General features: G+C 35.6%; 1 protein-coding gene across 12 annotated transcripts in view; it reads right to left on the bottom strand.

Moving 5' to 3' along the window:
- The window catches only part of LOC143225981 (steroid hormone receptor ERR1-like), a 95,980-nt gene extending 94,410 nt beyond the window's left edge, over positions 1-1,570 (bottom strand). For 11 of the 12 annotated variants that reach the window (XM_076456264.1, XM_076456266.1, XM_076456268.1 and 8 more), the window contains exon 1: positions 1,355-1,562. The gene's annotated coding sequence lies outside the window, so the exon portion shown is untranslated. Of the gene's footprint in view, positions 1-1,354 lie in introns of all 12 variants that reach the window. The other variant, XM_076456269.1, reaches the window with a different exon arrangement.
- Between the last annotated feature and the right edge of the window lie 21,229 nt (positions 1,571-22,799).

Raw genomic sequence — 22,799 nt, 5'->3', positions numbered from 1 at the left:
AGAAACAAAGTCTAGCACACTGGATGGCATTAATTCATGTCCAGTATTTGTTATATTTGCAAAACTTTATATGACACTAGGCACAAAGATGAAAGCACAGATTAAAAACTAGATTTGCCACTTACATCTGTGAGAAAGTTTTCTTTTTGACTCCACTTATGTAACAAAATACACAACAGTAGAATATAGAAAACTTCATATAACTAAGGAAAAACAAGACTGATGGATATTTGGAACATCAAAACTAAATTTAGCTTTCTGTACACTAAGAAAGGATGAGAGTCAGGAAATATTTTATGAACAAAAATCCATTTAATATCCAATAGCTAATAAAATTCTAAAATTTATATATACATATACACTTCTCCTTATGGAATATGTTTCTACGATTTTATGTTCATAATAGCAAAATGCATATAATGTTGGTAAATCACAGGATGACAAGTTATAATTTTATGCTTTTTATAGATTTTATGAATATTTCTTTAAAAGAAATATTAATTGAAAACATTTTAAAATTGATTAGGTATGGTGAAGTAAACAATTAAATAAAAATGTCTGGCAGTCTTTAGTTACTTTGGGATAAAAGAAAAAATTTCAATTTTATTTTCCTATAATAAGTGTAAAATACTCATTATAAACTGCAATCTTTGTCACTTTCTATCCAAATTTAATGTTAATGCATAGAATTGACTAAAAATGAATTTTATGAGTATTATCTACAATCCAGAAAGAAAATCTCTGTTCATTCTAGGTATTATAACTTGCAGAACTGCAAAAAAGACTAAAAACTTTAAAGATGTTTTGAAAGTTTAGTAAAGTATAGGTTTTGTTAAAACAGGTTTTACAAACATTTAAAACTTAAATTAAGCCTAAGGTATTTATTTTAAATGACTATATAAGAAATAATTATATTATTAACTTTTAGCGTTAACATTATATGTATCAACTTTTAAGTGTACACTTTAATCTTTACAATTAAACCTACGTTGGTCAAGTAGCACTAAATATGTATTTGCAGACTAATAGTAGCACTAGCCGTACTACTTCTGCTACAAGCAGTAGTACTGGACCCAGGATTCCGCAATAGTTACTAACGTTAGAAGCATATAGCAGTAATAAAAGCTTATTATTCAACCCTAGGCCTACACTACAGCAAAACACCGAGACCAATCGTTAAGCTTTAGTTCAGCTAATAAAGGAGGCCCTATGGCTCCTAATAGGAGTCCCAGTCTTCAACTAGTATTATTATTAGCAATATCACTAGCATTACTGGTATTAGTTGGATAAGTAATGCTGTTAGAAAAGTGTTACATGAACATAACATTTATCTCAAGTAATAAAAATTACTTACTTAAAAACAGCTTGTCCTTCTTGTATGTACTCTATAGATAACATCGGTTTCAATCAGTGAAACCAACGTAATATAAAAGAATCACCGGTATTCTTATAAATAACACAATCACACTCAGCTGTTCAAACGACACCTAAAATCATCCCGAACCACCGATAATTCGCCTACTAACCTAGTTTAGCCTTACTGCTTGGTGAGCAAAGCGCTGCATGAAATACCCGGATGAAAAAGTACACGGGAGTTCAGGAGACAAATGGCGAGATTCTTCTTACTTCTCAAAAATAGCTAAGCCATGAATTTTTAATTTTATTTTCGTAGGAAACAAATCAAACTCCTAATTGAAAGGTGAAATAGCTCCGAAATGTAAGTTAAGCGTTAAAATGGCAAAATCCTGGTTAGTGGCATTGTAAACTATTAAAAGCATGAGTTTTTAAACTTTTCTTTCCTAGAAAATTTAAATAGAGAGATTTCTGATGTTTCTTAAATTTCGCTCAGTTATTCGAGGATTAACTGCGTTAGCCGTCCCTCATTTAGAAGTGTACACTAGAGGAACGACAGTTACTTCAACAACAACCACCGCTAATTCATGAGCTATTACTTACCTCCAAAAAAGTGAGATTGACCGTTACATGGTAAAGCCCCCATGACTGAAAGGGCGAATGTGTTCAGTAACAGAATTCAAACCCGCGATTCGCAAATTGTGAATCGAGTGATCTAACCACGAACCATGCAAGGTCTTTGAAGAGCACATTTGTACTTTTGCAGTATATTATAACATTCGTTTATTTTAATATACTATTATTCGCAATTTATCAATTATTCTGCGTAGGCGCAGTTTTCACACACAACAACAGCTTAGACTCAGAATAAACAAGAAAATTTTGAAAATTTCTACATTGAAATAAGAAGGTAGACTATGCATGATAGCCTTGCACGGCAGGTAAATATGTTTGTTTATGGACATTAAACTTTGCCAATGTTGGAAAGGTCGGTGAACTCTATTTTGTTGTAATAAATTAATATGAAAGAAGAACTGTCAGTATCTGGTACACGCAGAATGATTATCCGTGATTTTTTTTTCCATGAATATCACCACTAGAAAGCACAGACTATCAAGAATTTTTTGCAGTGGTGTGCCACCTGACGAGTCAGAGGCTGAATGGGATGGTCTATATAAAACTTCCAGTTTTTTCAAGCTAGAATAACCGAATGGTGAATGCAATACGTCATTGAGCAGTGATGAGTCTCTCTGAAACGAGAAGTGTACTATACTCTTGAGACGACTGTGGATCATGAAGAAAGCTAGGGTCGCACAAAGCCACAAGACAACGTGCTATGAGTCATAGCAATTCATTGCTTTACCATTCTGGACTAACGTCTGGCTATTTGTACAAACTGAAGTCCTTGAGTATGCCTACAATGATATACCTATATATATACGTATATGTGTTCGTGCGTGTATACCTACATTTTGTATAATATTTAACGCGAAAATATACCAACTCCATTTTTTTCAGAGCAAGTTTTTTCAACACCAAACTCTCAAAGCAATACTACTTTGTCTGTGGCATTTTCAAGTACACTGATTTACCTGTCGGATAATAACCGTAAATAACAAGAAAATATATGTCACAGAATTTAAAGTCGAAAGTTTAATTTGACTGAGTTAAAAAAAAAGACTGAACATAATATTAAACAAAATAAACTCAGTTTTATGCAATACGAACCATAACAAATTAATATACTGAGGAGGTTACTAAATATTATATAGCACTTTTAAGTGACAGAGAGATAGATTTGAATCCTCTATCTGTTTATCTTATGTCTCTGAACATTCCAAAAATAATCTCTTCTTTATTAAGATAATATAACAATACAGTAATTAATCTATTAGTGTGGGGTAGAAGGAGATTATAGGCCTTCTTCTCTGAAGTCTAGGACAATTAACTTTTTATAAATCTAAAGTAAAATTTTCCTTAAAGGGCTGATTTTTTTCACCATACAATATATTTTTCTCTATCTATAACTAACAAAAAACGGACCATAGTTATCATAACTAAATTATATTTATAAATTCACCAGTTACATCATACATTCTTTTATAATTTTCAACAGTCATATTAACTAATTAAAATATATTAATTTAAAGTACAGAAATATGAACACTAAAACAGAAGAGACTTTCTACAGCAACATTCTAGTGCATGAGAATTTTATTTGTTTGTTTGTTTTCTTACGGCAAAGTCACATCGAGCTATCTGGTGAGCCCATCGAGGGGAATCGAAACCATGATTTTAGCGTTGTAAATCCTTAGACTTACCGCTGTACTAGAAGATAAGAAGCTCCCTATGTTTCAGTATACGGTACTAAGAAACGAAATTTTAAAATCAGTTCTAAATATGTTTTTAAACTTTTAAAGAACTATCATGTAGAACTGTATAGTATTGTTGTGAGCTATATATCTAATGTAGTAATTTGTTTATTTGCTAGAGAGAGCTGTGGGTAGTAATTATGATCGTGAGATTGAAAAGTTTTATAATGGAAGCCTATATATCAGACTTAAGCGAGCGGATAATACGAGCGAACAATAGAAGAAATATCACTAATACGAAAGCGCACACGGGCAGAAAGCTTTCCTACAACTACTTATTGTTAGTTACGTTAAACAGGTATTTCAGATTTATTGATTCATTGCCTGAAAACACATTACCCCATTGGCATCCACTGAATAGGTGAAAAAGTGATCAGTTTATTCTCACAGAAAATGAAAAAAACACAATCTTTCTTTCTTTATTCATTCAGCATCTGTATATGAATTTACAAGTTTTATTCAATTCACAATTTCATATTACTTATTATACTTAATTTTCAATTCCAGTTAAAATCGCCAAGTTTGTCAGTAACTTTACCTAAAATTTCTGGATGCTTACCCTGTAGCTAAATATTGAAAAAAAAAGTTGCTGTAACTATTGTGGCTTTTTGGATATCGGACATTGAAAATTTCACTCATATTTTCAAAGAAATTGACGTGGTAGGACTTAAAAGTAACCTTACAAATATTACACCTGTCAAATCTGATTGTAGGACCATGTCCATTCGCTTCAACTTAATGGCAAAACTTTGACTTTGTTTCCACATTGGAAAACTTTCCCAAATGCCCATGCCATAAGTTTGTCATAAAGTATTACATTTTGTGGCAAGTTTAAGAGATTACTTAAACAAATACATCACTAGGTCTTAGACATGAAGAATGAAAGCCTTAACATTATACTAGTCTTCAGTGCCATTAGTCGTGAACATGTTACAAATTGTTATACTGATTTGAACCTTATCTGTTTCATATTCATAGTTTCCTACAACACATTTGTTTGTTGAAGTTTATAGTCCCAGGCATCTTTTAAATAAAATAAAGATATTTTAAAACAAATTTCGTCAACTTCCCGAAGAGATAGAACATTGGGGTCTGCTGTAATATATAGGTTGTAATCCTAAAGGTGGAGTAGTTGAAATTATGCAAAAAGTGTGAAACTTTGCTGATCATTTCTGCCTTAGGAAATCGCACTTGCTTTTGACTAATCTCTGTGAAATGACTTGTCTAATTTGAAGAATCTGTATATTATGGTTTACACATTTACTTTATCTAGTTTTCCTAAATTAGTGATACGTGTAGCAAAGAATATCAAAAATACACTACAGTTATTATTATCAGATTGTTGTCGACAAGGATAATGGGAGAACTTCCATTGAGACAATGAATAAAAAAATGCATAAATTCCACTAGTAACAGTTTTTAATTTTGTCTTTTATTTCTATTCCATTCTTGCTTAATGAATCTTGCATATCAAATGATTATTTGTGGGGATGAAGAAAAAACAAATTCTGATGAACACTTTGATAACTATTCTGAATAAAAGCCATGTCAAAGCCACGAACCCATTTTGCTTTTTGATATTCAGTTGAAATGCTTCTCTTCAGAGCATTTCTTGTGTAACGATATTTTTGTAAGTATTTTGACACCTACGTCGGTAGAGCAAAACACAACTTGATTTTACAGACTGGCAACATACTTCTTATGTATGCTTCACTAATGAAATCTTTTAACTATTCGTTTCCCGTGAGCTTTGCCCTGTTGGCAGGTGTAACATTTACTCTTTCATCAAAACAGTCGCTTGTTGAAGACATCATATTTTCAATTTCAAATTTTGATATAACATTCAATTCCATGGTTCCATGAGATAATTTGTAATGCTATGAATACGAAAAGAAGAGACATCAAACTCTAACTTTTTACCTGATCTTTTTAAATACTACAAAAGAAGGTTTAGGCGCCATACCATGTTGACTGTTTGAGCTGATTTATTTTTCTGTGGAATTTACAATTTCTTGTGATTTGTCAAATTTCTTTAGATTCTCATTTTGAACAGTGCTTGAATATGCAGTAACAGAATGTAGCTTAGAAAGGCATTGTTTAGAAGAATCTAGTTGTTCTATGACTACAATTTTTGGAAGCAAAATCAAATGTGTGTTATTTTTTGATGCTTCACATTTATATTTTGACGATTCAACGCAGGATTTGTCAGTGATCAACTTGGTTACGTCGGTCACTGAGACACTACCGATAAAGCTGTCGAGAATTGAATTTGATTTTTAAAAAGCAGTTATTATTATTAATACCTCTCTTCGATGGCTTACACTTATATCATTGCTTCAAATAGTCATTCGAATAGTGCTACTACTTAGTTGACCAAATCTGGTCAGAATAAATTATGAGTCTTAAAGATATATTTTCGATTTCATGGCATAAATGAATTTCTGTGAACGATATAGCATTAGACGAAGAAATTTTTTTTTTAATTTTGGCTATTTTAGCTTGTGATAGTACGTACTTTATTTAATAATTTTTGCAGCATTTTGATTATCTGTAATGTAGAAAAAGTTGTAGAACAATCATGCGGTAAATTTATCAAAAATATTTTAAATGGCGAAGACAGTGCTAGACACTACACGATCGTACTGAACCAACAATTATTATGAGTATTCTTCAACTGTGTAAAAGAACAATGATGGAAACCTTGAACTGATTATGGTTGATCAGACGATCTTCCATAACTTCGTTCAAGACTGTTGCTTTCAAGAGAATTACTGAAATATTTGGTCTTTTCAAGTTTGTCATCTGTTTCATTTTGTGGATGTAATTGCTGAGGAAAGGGGAAATACTTAAAGTGTGTATGGCTTCCCTGTAATTCCAATTTTGTTCCCTCTGGATGGACGTTGTAACACTTTGTATCAACCTGATAGGAAGTTGATAGTAAAGTTTCTGTTTTCTCTTCTTCTGTTATAATTATGTTCTTAATTGCTTCTAAATTTCTAGTTTTTACTCTATCTTTGAATACTTATTTTGCTGGTGGCGTTGAAAGTGTAGTGTTATGATGCATTTACATACTTTTATAGCCCACTCCTATCTGACTGGACGGTTGCTTAATCATTTTACCTTTCATCGCTTAATGAGTTTACCATCCCTCAGCTTCCTTTAAAGTCTAGTAACGTCTCTCGAGAAAACTGATATAATTTCAACCACTTGGTTGTAATCCTTTCCTTCCAGCTGATTATGTTTCAAGACACCCATTCTTTGTTCGGCTATACTGACTGTGCGGGTGGTGAGTTTGGCTTGATAAGTTGATGTAATTATTTCCTCTATATTGACATTAATACCCGTATGTTCTGAAAAGCCACCGAGCAGCATTCTTGATTAAACTGAAACTGATGGAAGTAAAGCTGTTAGGGTTTGTGGGAAAAAGCCTTATTTTTGCATGTATTTCTTTCCTTCAATTCGTTAGATGCCTTATCGATGGATAAAGCTCATTCCACCTTCTTAACAACTGCTTTAAAGCAACAAGAAAAACTGGATTATTTACTTTTTAAAAAAGTATTCTCACTCATTGAGTGAAAAGAACTATCTCCCTTCGGAAAAAGAGCAGTCAATAGTCTTTTGTTGACATTTATCTCTTTAGGAAATTCATTGATGCTCTCACTATAGGGGTTACATTCAAAGATAAAAAACAAATGCAATGTTCTAAAAGCGTACTGCAATTCAACATAACACTTATGAAATACATACTATAATGTTTCTTGAAAATTCGCTAAGATTTGTTCATGAGATGTTTCGCATATGAATGAGATATAGTCTTCTTCAAACCGTTCTTCATGCTATATCTGTTACTATACAAACCCTCTGATAAAAAAAAAAAAAAGCTTTGATACTTTCCCAATGAACATATGAAGTGCAGCTAATAGGAAAAACTCAAATCTATCAATATTTATTTGGTTGGTTTGATTTGTTTTGAATTTCGCGCAAAGCTACACGAGGGCCATTTGCGCTAGCCGTCCCTACTTTAGCAATGTAAGACTAGAGGGAAGGCAGCTAGTCATCACCACCCACCGCCAACTCTTGGACTACTATTTTACTAATAAATAGTGGGTTTGACGGCCACATTATAACACCCCTTACGGGTGAAAGTGCGAGCATGTTTGGTGCGACGGAGATTCAAACCTGCGACCCTCGAGTTAAGTGCCTTACCCATCTGGCCATGTCAGGCTAACATTTATTTGTTTTGGAATGCTACGTCTACTGTGTATAAAACCTTTTTAATCATTTTCAAAGAGTGATATTCGCTCAACTATACTGTTACAAAAAGAGTAGATTGCTCTGAAGTCAGGGTGTGCATCGTAAACTCATAATACAGCCATCTCTTTTGGCTTAACGTTGGCTGAAAGCAACTTCCAGTCATGTCCCCATAAAAGATCGTGCCATACATGATTGTATTTGTAAAACAAATGACACAAAAAGGACAAATCATAAATGAAATTAAATATAACTTGATTAAATTGTGAAAGAGGTTATCTTTTTTCTTTATTTGTAAGCTTGACTGAACTCTCCTCCCGAGGTGGATTCCTATACATGGTGAGAGGAACTCCCAGAGAAGGTTCTGTACTTTCAGTTTGCCTCCTCTGGGAGCTGAACACCAAAAAAACGCCTATTTTCGATGTGTGTCAACCCTTGATAGTAGGAGAGGATCCTAGTGGTTAAGAAGTCTAACCCTAACACACCACTTTGGCCTTAAATTCCTGAAGAGGAGAAAATTTGGGGTGGCCTCCCCAGCGTCAATTGACTGATTCACTTGGGCTAGGGTCAACCAAGTACTAGTGTTGGACTTTCTCAGTAAGTGTTGTAGACTTTGTGTGTGATACGAGTGTCTGGGTATAGTGCTGGGATTGTTGAAATGTTCTTTTTTGGCATTGCAAAGGGCTTCGTTGTGGATGGGGACAGTGGATACTGAAATGTTCTTACTTTATTATGGATAACTTTATTGATGAAGAAAATAAAATAAAATTGAGAAAAAAGCGATAATTGGTAAACGACTACAAAAGTATTATTCTGTTCAATAATCACCCTTGCAGTCGGTTTTTGGTTTTTGTACTTAGATTTCTTATTTTACGCTCATTATCTGAGAAATTTTTGGAGCAGATGTTTCATGCTTCATTCAAAATGGATTAGAGTGGCTTTCTGGCTCCCCCAAATCAGTAAGAAAGTTACTCTCTGGAGATATTTTGGTGAAAACATCCTCATCAAACTCCCTAAACTCCTCCTAAATTTGAAGAGCATTGGGGATATACCCATGAAGGCTACTCCCCATGCTACTCTGAATTCCTCAAGAGGAGTTATTGTTGATAGAGACTTGAAGAACATTCCTGAGTCGGAGATCCTCGTTGGATTTTCCAGCCAAGCCGTTTCTGCAGTGCGACAAACCTCCGCTCACAAAGATTGAATTATGCTGCTTACTAATATTTTGATTTTGACGTTTGCATTACCACTTATACCTGCCACAGTAAGGCAGGTTATCTGAGCTGTAAGGTATGGCTATATATTCCCAACCCTTTCAGATGTTTCCAGCTGTTTGGTCACTCAAAGACATCATGTCCTGTTTCTTTAACATGTGCTCTTTATGGTAGCAAAGACTAGGACACCTACGAGGGCAAACTGGTACCACACTATATTAACTGCAGTGGTTCACACCCCTCTTACTTTAGTTCTTAGCCTGAATGGGTGGAGGAGAAAAAGGAGCAACGCTTGAAGACTGAGGCTCTGAAGATATTGCCCTCACTTGACTTTGGACATATGCTGATGCACTCCATTCTAGTGCTACAGTGGGAGTACAAACAGATTTCTCCATGCCTTCAACAAAGTCGGTTGCAAAACATCTGAAGAGTATTTTGCTCACCATGGTTAAAAGAGTTGACGAGTCTACGTCTACATCCATCTCTGTCCCGTCCACTCCTTCAAGTGGCTGCCCGGATCCATTTTCTTAGGCTCTGGGTTCGGGCGTTTCCTCGGGTCCATCTTCTTCTCCAGTCCCGAGATGCAAAATGATTATTTGCTCACGCCCTTAGTCGCTGGAATCTTTGTCCACAGACAGAGACCTGCCTACTCAAAAATCCATAGAGGTCAATAGACCTCCGTCCAATAAAGAAAAACATGGTCGAAAACAGACTGATTCCCCGCTCAATTTTCCTCCATATAAATTAAAAAAAGGCAAATTTAATACAATGTAATTGTTGTAGTTTTCGGTCAAATATAGATGACATTGAGAATTTGATTGATTTTTATCATCCTGTGTGTCTCTCCTTACAGGAAATCCTTCTGAAACCTGCCAATGCATCACTTTTTGGCAGTTTTCTTTGTACATAAATGATAGGTTGTTTGATGGACGAGTACGTAGATAAATGGCACTGCTGGCTGATCAGCATGTGCCCACCCTACGTTTGCCATTTAATACACTCTTGGAAGCCATAGACATCCATGATTTCTTTGGTCTAACCATCACTATTTGTTCTCTCTACCTGTCTCCTGGACAGCCCTATGGGCAATCAGATCTTGATGCCCTCATTTAACAGTTACCATCTCCCATTCTAATCCTGGGGATTTTAATGGACAGAATCCCCTCTGGGGTGGTGCCAATATTAAAGAGAGGATAGTGCCATAAAGCTTATGCTCTTGGATCACAACCTTTTTCTTTCCCATACTGGTTCTTATACTTATTTTCATGCACATAGTCCAGTGATTCCCAACCAGAGGTGCGAGATAGCGTTCCATTGGGTGCGAGATAACATTTGTTTTGGCCACCTTCACCTTTATTCTTAAATAAATAATTACTGTGAGGGATGCGAGAACATATTAAATTTTTTAGGGGTGCGGGGCATAAAAAAGGTTGGGAACCACTGACATAGTAAGTCTTTTACTACTATTGATCTCTCTATTTCCTCCCATTCACTTTCATCTTACGTTTCTTAGAGGGTTGACAGTAACTCACGGGGAAGTGATCATTTTAAGATGCCATTCGACCCGCGTGCCTCAATGTAAGTTGAACCAGACAAACTGGCCCTCTTTCACTCTCGGAACTTGATTCAGCCATTGTCCATAAGCCATCGATAGATGTCTGCGTGGCAGCAGTGACTGACTGTATTGTCCAAGCAGCTGCTCAGTGTATTCCTAAAATCTCGACACGTTTTCCTCGGTAACCTCGCCCACGGTGGAATCCTGCCTGCCACATGGGATGAAAGGCTCAAAAACGGGCCTGGAATACCTTTCGTTGGTTTCCTACACTTTTAAATTGCATTGCTTTTCAGCGAGCCCATGCACATGCTCGACAGGTCAGACATCAAAGCCAGATAGAAGCTTGTATTAAGTACAAAACTAGCATCCCTTCTACCACCAGTTCTAAAGTTATATGTGACAAGATTAGAAAGGTCAGTGGGCAGTATATTTCCGTTCCATTTTCGATTTTTCTCTCTGATGACCAAAAAGTTGCTGATGCACAGAGCATCGTCGATACTCTCGGCGAAAGCTTTTTTCGTGAATCTCGCGCTTCTGCTTTACCCTCGACCTTCTTAGTTATCAAGACTCGGGCAGAGTGATCACCTCTTTCCTTTTGAACTAATTGTGTCTTTGAATAATTGTCTTTTTACCCTGGTGGAACTGAAGCTTGTTCTTCATCAGTCTGGCAGTGAATATCACACATCCTGTCAGTCATTGAGCATGAGGTTTATTGAGCGGCAGCTACAGACTGCCCTCGATTGTTTAGTGAAGTGGATCGCAACAAACGGTTTTATCTTTTCTCTCTCTACAACAGTCTGCATGCACTTTTTCCACTAACGTGGTATTCATCTCAATTTTGAGCTCTGTCTCGGCAAAGTTGTGCCCCCTATGTCTTCGAGGCAAAGTTCTTCAGGCTTATATTTGATCATAAGCTGACTTTCATTCCACACATCAAACAGCTGCATATCAAGTGTACAAGGGCACTAAACATCCTCCGTGTTTTATCTTCCACCTCTAGGGGAGCAAGTCGATGTTCTTTGCTAAAAATCTATCGTATTCTCATTCTATCAAAACTGGAGTATGGGTCTCCGGTCTATGGCTCTGCCAGAATCTAGACATTGAATACGTTTGACCCTATTCACCATCTGGGGATCCGGTTCTGCACGTCAATTTTCCGCCCTTCTCCAGTCCAGAATTTATACACTGAATCTCATGAATCTTCTTCACACTTTCACCGTTTGCAAGTGTCTTTACTATATGCTTCAAAACTTTGATCTTTGCCACAGCATCCCATCTAGGGCTGTGTTTTCCTTTCTCAGTAGAAAAGATGGTCTGCCATTGTTTCTTTTAGCCTTCGTATCCAGGTGCAGTTGACTGAATTGGGTCTGTTTTTGGATGATGTTGCTGTTTCCACAGATCAGCCCATCTCACCATGGTTTATTACCATCCCCAAGTGTAACCTTTCTTTAAGTCATCTGAAGAAGGCGAATACTCCCAATTAGAATTACCGTTTTCTACTTGCCGAAAATTGTTTGAACTATCCTTCCATTCCCATTTATATGGATGGTTCGAAATCAGATGAGTATGTAGGCTCTTCCATAGTTTGTTGTGATTCGATGGTTGCACACAGGATCCGCTCAACAGTTTCTGTGTTCAATGCCGTATTGTACGCTCTTTCTCTTACCCTGGATCACGTAGAAGCTATTCAGTACACGAACTTTACTATTCATACCGACTCGCGTACCTCTCTACTGTTCCTGGAATCGCTTCACGTCGATATTCGAAGGAACGAGCTCGCTGACACCGCAGCAAAGTCTGTCTGCTCTGATACTATTACTGACAGGCCTATTCCATATATGGACTGTGGCACTCTGTTCAAGTCTTGGTTCCCCGCCAGGTAGCAATCGACTTGGAGAGATGAACGTGATAACAAACATTTTCAAATAAAACCTTTCATTGGACTTTCGCCATTTTGTTTCCGTAAGGATCGGAAGGAGAAAGTTGTCCAAATTAGACTACGCATTGGCTACAGTTTTTCAACTCATCTGGGTCTGATGCACTAACGCATGGAATGTGTGACACTAAAGTCACAATAGCCCACATTTTATTGTCGTGCCGTCATTACGACCTCCAACGACGGCACTATTTTAGACATGTTTTTACCATGGGTTTACGTCTGACGTTGGACAGTGTCATTGGCGATGGCGACACTGTTCACCTTACAAATGTATTCAAATTTTTAAGGGGCATTGGTCTTTTCAATTCCATTTAAGTTTTTAGCCACCATTGGGCCATTGTTTTTGTTTTAACTTAACTTCTCTTTATAATATTTTTACTGACATTTTATTTTTTTAGCGGATGTTTGGTGCAGATAGCTCAGTTGCTTTGCGCCATTAAACGCCAAACAACAACGACTCAGTTCACTACTTTAGCTATTTCCAATTGGTTGATTGATGTTTTTTCACTCTATATCATTTGAAAAACGAATGAATAGCATCCTTTTCTATCTCTGTTGTCTCACTGATTTATCGAAGTATCCATTTCATTTAGAGAATTTAAATGTAACTTCATCGGAATCCCTGAACTTTTGCTGAAAATGTTGTGTAGTTCTTTTCTTTCATCTACTCAAACGAAGGGAGCTCGAATTTTATCTTTAGCGTGTCGAACGTTTCTGCAGTATAGTAAACAACCATTTAATGATTGACACACCTTAAATTTTATCGTGCAGTTACAGTCATCGAACTGAAAAAAGGCGTTAGCATAAAGTGTTGCTTCCTGTCGTATTCTTTTCAAAGCTGTACTTACTCGACAATAAAATGAAAGAACAGCGTTGCAACAGTATATATATATATATATTCGAGTTATCGAATGAGTTGCGTATACTTTACATTTACGAAATATCATATTCACTGATCCATATATTCACCTCAACTGTTGAAAAGTAAACAGAATTTACCTTTTTTTACAATTTACAGAAGCTTTGTTGATGTGTCATCAAGTTTGACGACAAATTTAGTCTAGCTATTAATTTGCCTTTGTATTCACATAAATCTCAAACAACAACAGTTGTCCCCCCCACCCAATTAGCGACACTAGAAAGCAAGTTTCTTACACCCGTTGTGGGAAGAGCACAGACAGCCCACTGTGTACTTTTGTGCTTAACTTTACAGAGGAGCCCGGCATGTCCAGATGGTAAAGGCGCTCCACTCGTAACCTAAGGGCAGCGGGTTCGAATCCACGTCACATCAAACATGCTTGCTATTTCAGCTGTGGGGGCATTATAATGTTACGGCCAATCCTACTATTCATTGTTACAAAAGTAGTCCAAGAGTTAGCGGTAGGTGGTGATGATTAGCCGCCTTCTCTCTTGTCTTACACTGCTAAATTAGAGACGGCTAGCGTAAATAGCCATCGTGTAGCTTTGCGCGAAATTAAAAACAACAACAAACATTAAAGAAACATAAACAACAACAGCTAATGAATATAAGGAAAAGGTTTACTTTATAGTTCTATTTACTGACAGAAGTACAGAACTAAGCAAATTAAAATTTATAGCCAGAAATTCATCCTATTACATTTATTCTTAAATTGGTAATCTTAGTATCGTGACTAACGAAGATTTGTAACTACTAATGAATAACAGTCTAAAATTCTGGGAATGTTCAAAAGTTAACTGGAAGTGCGCCAAAGAGTAACCAGTATATGGGCCAGTAAAGTATTGGCCCGGCATGGCCAGGTGGTTAAGGCACTTGACTCGTAATCTGAAGGTCGCGGCTTTAAATCCCCATCGAGTCAAACAAGCCGCCCTTTCAGCTGTGGGGGCGTTATACTGTGATGATCAATTTCATTATTCGTTGGTAAAAGAGTAGCCCAAGAGATGGCGGTGAGTGGTAATGACTATCTGCCTTCCCTCTAAATTAGGGACGGCTAGCGCATATAGCTCTCGTGTAGCTTTACGCGAAATTCAAAACAAACAAACAGTAAAGTATTACAGAAATGTTTTTTTTGCAGCTAATAATTTTATTTTTTAAAGTTTTATGTGAAAAAATTAAATTTAAACATGTTAAAACATTCGAATAACGAGGATCATAAACACGTTAGAACGGCCACAAAATTATTATAAATAAACACATTTCAGTTTAATCAAACAATGTTTTGTCTAAATTAGTTTGATTTCTCAAATTACATAAAACATCACTTAGGGTACAAAATGCTACAACTAAGCAGTTATCAGTTTTGACAGGAAATATTCTGTAATACATCAAAGAGAATTTAAGAAAATACAGCAAAAATTTCAAAGAAAGAAACTGGTAGTAATCCATTCACTATAACCAGTAATTCCTTTGAATGCAAGGAGAAAATTAAAGCCTTTGAGGTTAAAACAATAGAAACATTTGATTTTAGTAATTTTTAAACTAGTCTTTCTATTGGCCAGGTTGTTAAGTCACTTGACTCGTAATCTAAGGGTCGAGGATTCGAATTCTTGTCATACCAAACATGCTCGCTCTTTAAGACGTGGGGACGTTATAATGTGACAGTCAATCCCACTATTCATTGGTAAAAGAGTAGCCCAAAAGTTGGCGGTAGGTCATCACCTACATCTTACACTGCTAAATTAGGGACAGCTAGCGCAGATAGTTCTCGAGTACCTTTGCATGAAACTCAAAACGAACCAATCTATTGCTAAAATTAAAGATTATTTCATCGACAGTTTCAAGTTCACTTAACATATCTGGTCAGTTACTACCCTGCTATCAGAAAACACAGAATTTTTATAACACGAATTATCACTATTTCAAATTAAACGAATTCTTATAGATCATGTGTTTTTTTATTTGATAATACTTTTTGTGTATATTGGCCAACATGTCTTCCAAAAGTTCTGGGGAATTCCAATGGGAGGTAACTTTAGGCTAGAAAGTTGTAAATTTGTATTTGTTTATCTTCGATTTTCTTAAATTATAAACTTCATTGAGAAAAATTATAGTAAAGTTGTGAACGTCATTCGTACTTTTAGATATGCAGAAGATATTTGTATCCGAATTATCAAAATTTCTAGACATAGTCTGAAAAATTTACCCACTAGAAGAAAGTATAAAAAAGTTATTCCACTGAAACAACGTAAACTATTTGGGTTTAGATAACAGCATCATTAATCGGAAAATTCAAGCTCAAGTTTTCACACTCGGAGGTTTCAATGAAACAAGCACTTTCCGCTTGAAGTCATAAACCTCCTATTTCCAAATATGATAATTCGAAAAAAAGTTTTGTTCCAGTGTTTTATTATTCTCAGCTTACTAAATGAGATATAATTAGTTCATTGTTACAAGATTTTGTGAATAGAGATCATAAATTGACGTTCATTTTCCATAATTGAGGTTCATTACTATGCAAATTAAACACAAAATGATTTAAATTCTGTGAGAAATTCATTTGTTTTACTGTTACAAATTATTAATGTAAAAGGTTTACAGAATATCATGACGTCTTTTAAAACTTTCTTGTATACAGAAAATGGATTTAAATGCATTAACCAACACTAGTTATGATTCCTATTAGTTTATTATTATATATATTATCAATATTAGCTCGATAACAGTTTCGTATGTAATGTGTTATTTTATTTAGTTACGTTAGTTTTCGTGATCACTTTTTTTTTATATTAATACCTCTTGTATATCCCCTCACTGCGTATCATTATTTTTACAGAACTCTCGTCTTTCTGAAATCTAATTGTGGTTTCTTTTCGGCTTTTCCAGAAGGTTTAATTTAATGTGTTGCACTCTACTCATTACGTTTAACATGGCTATATTATCAATTTGATTCATATGTTATTTTATTTTCAACCTTGTATCTTCATAAATGTTGTCTTTTGACTGTACTGTGGGAAAATTGCTACAATTAATTCCTCGCTATTTAAACTGTAAAATATGTCACAGATTGACTTGCTTCTGACGCTATATACTTGGAGTTTTACTTAGTGTCACACCTCTCACATCTAATACTTACACTTGTCTTTCACTTTGATTGCTCAATAGAATCAACCCTATTTTACGTCAGTAAAAATGATGGTAGTTTGTTTTGTGTTTTAATGACATCACCTACAAGTTCAGCAAGATGATCAAAATTTTGCCAATTGTTTTTACCTGCATTATGTACTCTAAAAATCCATTTCTAAAAAAAAAGACTGTTTTGTAAAGGATTTTTCACGCAACTTACTGATTTAATACGGTAAAAATAAAAGACCAAACATTATTTTGATTCGAGAACATTCCCCAACCAGTGATAAAACAAAAACGTATTTTGGCTAAATCTATCAGTATAATGTGACTAAATCACTAACAGCTTTACACAGTTGTTTTCTATTACTAAGGCTGAAATCCTACACTAATGATTAGGAAATAATTCAGTTCTTGATGAAAGGACCCTTATCTGGTAATAAAGACTTTAGTTTTTCAGTAAACTCTTTGTAATTCATACGAGTCTAGAAACTATGACAAGCATTTTAATATGCTTAGATATTATATTTGGTAGATTAAAAATCTAACAACTTATGCAGTCATGATGGTTGTGTTGCATATAAATGAGGAATGTGAAACTTGAAAATTGTAAATTGGGGAAAATCTGAATTATTAGCATGTCTGTCTCGGAAATAGGATGAAGTAAAGAGAGAATTGGTAGTTATACACGATAGCCGTAGTAACAGCATGCTGGAAAAAGAGTGGAATCGAAGAGTGGAAGCATAGGGACCATTTCTTAGAGTCCAACAGAGGGTGCAGTGTTATCAAGCAATGAATACACCAGATCTACTCGCTTCTCCAATAGGAATACAACACCCCAAAACCAAAGAAACCTTTTGCAGAGTTTGGATTCTCTCAAGGATCAACAAGGCTTCCAGAAGGCATCTAAACATTGACTGTCATTGATATTTTGACAACCAGGCGAGACAACGTAATTGTCTGTGGATTTACAACGCTAAAATCAGAGGTTCCATTCTCCTCAGTGGACTTAGCAGATAGCCCTATGTGGCTTTGCTATACGAAGACACACACAGACTTACCACTGAGCCTTTGGGAATATTTATAATATGGAAACTAGGTACTGTACAGAAATGTTTGAATTATATTTCCCTGTTAAATTGCTGTGTTACTTATATTTCGAGCAGAGAGAAGTTACTTATAGCGCTCTTTAACCAACACAGAATTTAAATTGAATTGCTTTAAAGTTAAAATTAGCACCGAATTGAGGTGAGGCTGGAAATAAAGAGGGAGAAGTAAAAGTGTGTAAAACAGGCATATCACATGTTTTACAACTTCTTTAATGTGAAATTTTCAAATATTTTTTTGTTTATTCTAGTTTTCTGCAGCTTTTGTATTACACATAGTAAGAAAGTCATCAGTTGATTTTGTTCTTTGTCATGCTCTTGAATGTAAAATATTGTCTGCCACAGAGGTATGGCGGTAAAGTTGCAGCTTGCTCACGAAGGTCGAGAACAGTGTTCTCCAATGGCAGATCAGGTTATATCTTGGAGCATGGGGGTAGATTTTTTACACCCGATGGGGGGGATGATTTTTGCAACCACTTATGTGGTCTGTTCATTTTGCAAATTGGTAATCTCCGAGTACGTGAACCTAAAAGCTGTAAACATGCAATCACAGAGTAATCTTGTTGCCACGATACTTGCATGTATACTTAGGCCTACTGACTGATACTTAACGAACTATCGCTTAGATCGAAAACCTTAGAAGCACGCCTATATTAAAGATGTACATTTCGGCTACTGAAAAAGCCTACATCTAGGCTTAATTATGTAATTCGATTGGTAAGAACACGAGAATCACAAGAACAAACACACAATTTGTAGGCTTGTGATGCAATACAACAATTCAACAGACCAAACTGTAGGGGGGGATGATTGTATGTACCATACTCCACCTAAAATGAAGGGGATGTATCCCCCATCCCCCCAGGATCTACGCCCCTGCTTGGAGCCACAACTTTTCTTGTGTTTAAATGGGAATTATAAATCATGTAGATGGCACTAGTTGCTATGAATATGTCTGATATTAATTAGGTCATATGGGTAACCTGAAGGTGACCTAAGATCGAAACGTTGTTCTGTACTTTATTTTTAAGTTTTAATACCTATACCAGCCGTCTTGAAAATACATTATCACAGATGTAGTTTGTTTTAACAGAATTCAGTGCTACCTTGCAGTTATTTTGCATATCCTCTTAATGTATAGAAGATCAACGTAATTCATTCTTTTGAGATCACAAAAGGAAAATAGTAGGATTTAGATATTTTATCAAAGTTTATTTTTATAGGTATTTGGAGGTAAAAGAAAGTGACAATATAGTGCGTGAAGGTTTCCAACGGATCAAATGAATAATTTTTAGCTTCTTCAGAGTCTTATACCGTCTGTCGTCAAATACAGAGATGAAATATTATAGAGAAAACGTAATTTATTGAAGTGTACATTTTGACAGCTTATTCATAATCTAAGCAATAATTTGTTTCACAATCTAAGTTTTTCTTTTATCTGCTGTTGTTGTTTTGAATTAAGCACAAAGCTACACAATGGGCTCTCCGTGCTCTGCCCACCACGGCGATCGAAATCCGGATTTTAGTGTTGTAGGTCCTCAGACATACCGCTGAGCCACTAGGGGGCTTATCCTTTTATAATTTTCAGATGTGCTTAAATTTCATTGGTTACTGTAGGTGATGTCCAATTTATTTCAATTTTGAAAGTTATAAAAATTAAAAATGGTGAATTCATTTTAGTGCGAAGTTAGTGACATTCAAAAGTTTGTGAGAAACTTGATATAAAAAACTTTACCTATGAGTGATTAGAACGTCGCTTAGTACATGGTTTTACAAACGATGCTCCGCGAGGAAATTTTATGATGTTAATATTTTTCCCTAAAACTATAAAATTTAATCAGAATACGCTGTACAAGAAAGTAAAATATATTTTTAATATAATAATATAACACGTTTATCGTATATTTGGGCATTCTTAATAGTTTATTCTACCTAACGCCAGACGATTTTATTTAGCTTAAGGGAAGTTCTCGCGGTGAAAGTGTTAACACAAACTCAATTAACTTCGACAGTAGCACTACTGATTGCTAGTTCATATGGCACCATCTCAAGATCGCATGCGTCATTAGAGATGCAAAATAGCTTAGTCATTTTCGTATAAAACATCGGTCAATACTAAATAGTGATGTTAACTGCCTTTTAAAAGTCGAATCTGGATTAGCGGCTAAATGTAGAACGAAATGAAACAAAATGAAATATGACGTCACAGCTGAAACTTGCCCTAATTTGAAACATTGTGATGCAATTAGATGCAGTATCAATTGTTTCAATTTTATAGTATATTTATATGAAGTATAATTATAATTATGACAATTTATAATTGGTAATTGTTAGGTTAAATTCGTTGTTGTTTAATTAGACAGACTTGGTACCAACGAGCTCTATGACATAATACGCCTGGATGACGTCATGTTTCATTTTGTTCCATTTCGTTCGAGATTTAGACGCATGTCAGATCTGGCTTACTATTTTGTTATTTGGCTTAAAAATTTCTGTTAAAAAACAAAAAAGTGTAAAAATAATAGGTAACTATTTTCCTTTAAAAATATATATTATTCTATCGGCCTAGCCGTTTTTCCACAAATCTTTATTTCTGACTTCGTTATCGCATCGCTGATTTTAGGTCAGCATGCCATTGTATGATGATAAAACTCAAGTGCTTAAACGAATTTTCATTAAAAGTTATTTTGTGTTCGTAAAAATACTTTTGAAATGCCAAAGACATAAGAATACGTTTTAGACAAATTAATAATTAATTGTCACCCTTATAACTGATAAGTGATAACTTGATAAGATTTATCAAGTGAAATCCCTGATGATCTGTTGTAACTTGAAATCAACGTGGTTGTCTAATCTTCGTCAAAGCTCAAGATAGAATGACATTACACAGGGAGCTGCAATACAGCGTATGAGTTTCAGTGCATTCAGTACGTTGCTATGGGAAGCATGACACATACTTCCGTCTTAATGAAGACGTTGAGTTCTACAGATCTATGTCTCTTTGATGTTAATTGTTAAGCAACAACGACGATTGTGTTTTCCATATTTTTATGAATATATGTATGTAACAATATTGGGGGGTCTGAGGGGGCGGCTTGACTCATTTTGGGGGGTCTCAAGCCACCTCTTGGCGCCGCCACTAGCATGCTAATTTGCAAACCTTCGCCTACTCAAATAACGGGCAAAGAAATATTTAAATTGATCGATTTATTTATGGAAGAACATGAGATCCAATGGCAGCTTTGCTCAAGTATTTGCACTGATGGGGTACAGCTATGATTGGAAAAAATTCAGGTGCAGAGATACGCATAAAAAAGAAGAATCAGGATATCGAGAGTATCCACTGCTGTCTTCATCGTTATGCACGTGCAATGAAACGAATGTCGTAAGACTTAAGAGGTATTGGGTGACATCATAAAAATAGTTAATTTTATAAAATCAAGACCATTCACTGCGAGGATCTTCAGTTTACTCTGTGAGGATATGGGAAGTTTGCAAAAACAAATTGCTGCTTCATACTGAAATCCGATGACTTTCTCGGGGAAAAGTGTTTGCTCGATTTTACGAACGACGTGAGGAGATAGGTTTCTTTTTACCCGAATTTCATTTTGAACTTGCATACAAATTAAGGAGCAAATGCTGGACACAGAAAGTGGCTTATCTTTCGGACGTAGTTGCCTATCTAAATGGAGTGAATGCTACAATGTAGGGTATCAGGGTAACGTACTTCAAAGCTCAGAGTAAAATGGAAGTGCTTCAAGGTAAGCTAAAACTTTGGTGTGAATGTATACTTATGGAAGAAGTAGATTGCTTCGAAAATCTGTTTTTTTACTTATGAATGAAATTTCCTTAAATGAAGATGCAAAAGTATCAGTCTTGCAGCACATATCTGTTTTGTGTACAATTATTGGGGAGTTGTTACCTCCTCATTTAGAAAAAAATTCTTGTAGATTCAAAATCCCCTTGTCGACTCTGTAGCTACTAAGGATTTGCCTTTGAAAGCGAAAGAACAACTTATAGAAATTTCAACAGATTACACCCCCAAAACAAATGGCCATAGAATACCCAGAAATAAGTAACAGAGCTTTGAAAATGTTGATGCGTTTTCCAACAACATACCTTTGTGAGCAAACATTTTCACTGTATACACTGTAGACGAAATTTAGAAAGAGGCTAAATACTGAAGATGATGTGCACTTTCAGGTAACTCCAAATATTGAACTGCTTGTGAACAAAAGCAAGCCCATACGAGCTACTAATAAATAAATAAATAAGTACACTGTACTTTTACTGATATAAATTTTACAAGCAGAAATTTTTGAACCACTAAAATTTTTTCCTGAAATATTAATATTTTTAATTAATTTATATTGTAAAAGCTTGGCCCCCCCGCTAGTACAGCGGTATGTCTCCGGATTTACAACGCTAAAATCAGTGGTTCGATTCCCCTCGGTGGGCTGAGCAGATAGCCCTTTGTGGCTTTGCTATACGAAAAACACACACACTCTAAAAGCTTGAAGTGAACTTTATCCGGTGCTGGTGACCGATTGTTTCTCTTTTTAGCGTATTTTTAAAGGTTCCAGAATGTTTTGTTTTTTTTCCCTGATGTGAAGCTCCGCAGGCCTAAAATGTTTGGGTTTGTTTTGAATTTCACACAAAGCTAACGAGAGCTATCTTCGCTACATTTTCCTAATTTGGCAGTGTAAGAACGAGAGGGAAGCCAGCTAGTCATCACCATCCACCGCCAACTCTCGAGATACTCTTTTACCAATAGTGGGATTGACCATCACATATAATGCCCCATGGCTGAGCATGTTTGGTGTGACAGGGATTCGAACCCGCGATCTTCAGATTACGAGCCCAGTGCCTTAACCACCTAGCCATGCCGGGCCAAAACGTTTGGGAAGCCCTGGCTTAGTATACCCAAACTACGAATTTGGAAAAAAAACAAACGAAAGAGTGCTCTG

The sequence above is a fragment of the Tachypleus tridentatus genome, chromosome 9 (genome assembly GCF_004210375.1).
Source record: "Tachypleus tridentatus isolate NWPU-2018 chromosome 9, ASM421037v1, whole genome shotgun sequence".
NCBI lineage: Eukaryota > Metazoa > Arthropoda > Merostomata > Xiphosura > Limulidae > Tachypleus > Tachypleus tridentatus.
Note: the sequence above shows the minus strand (reverse complement) of the source record. Positions and strands in the feature narration are given on the sequence as shown.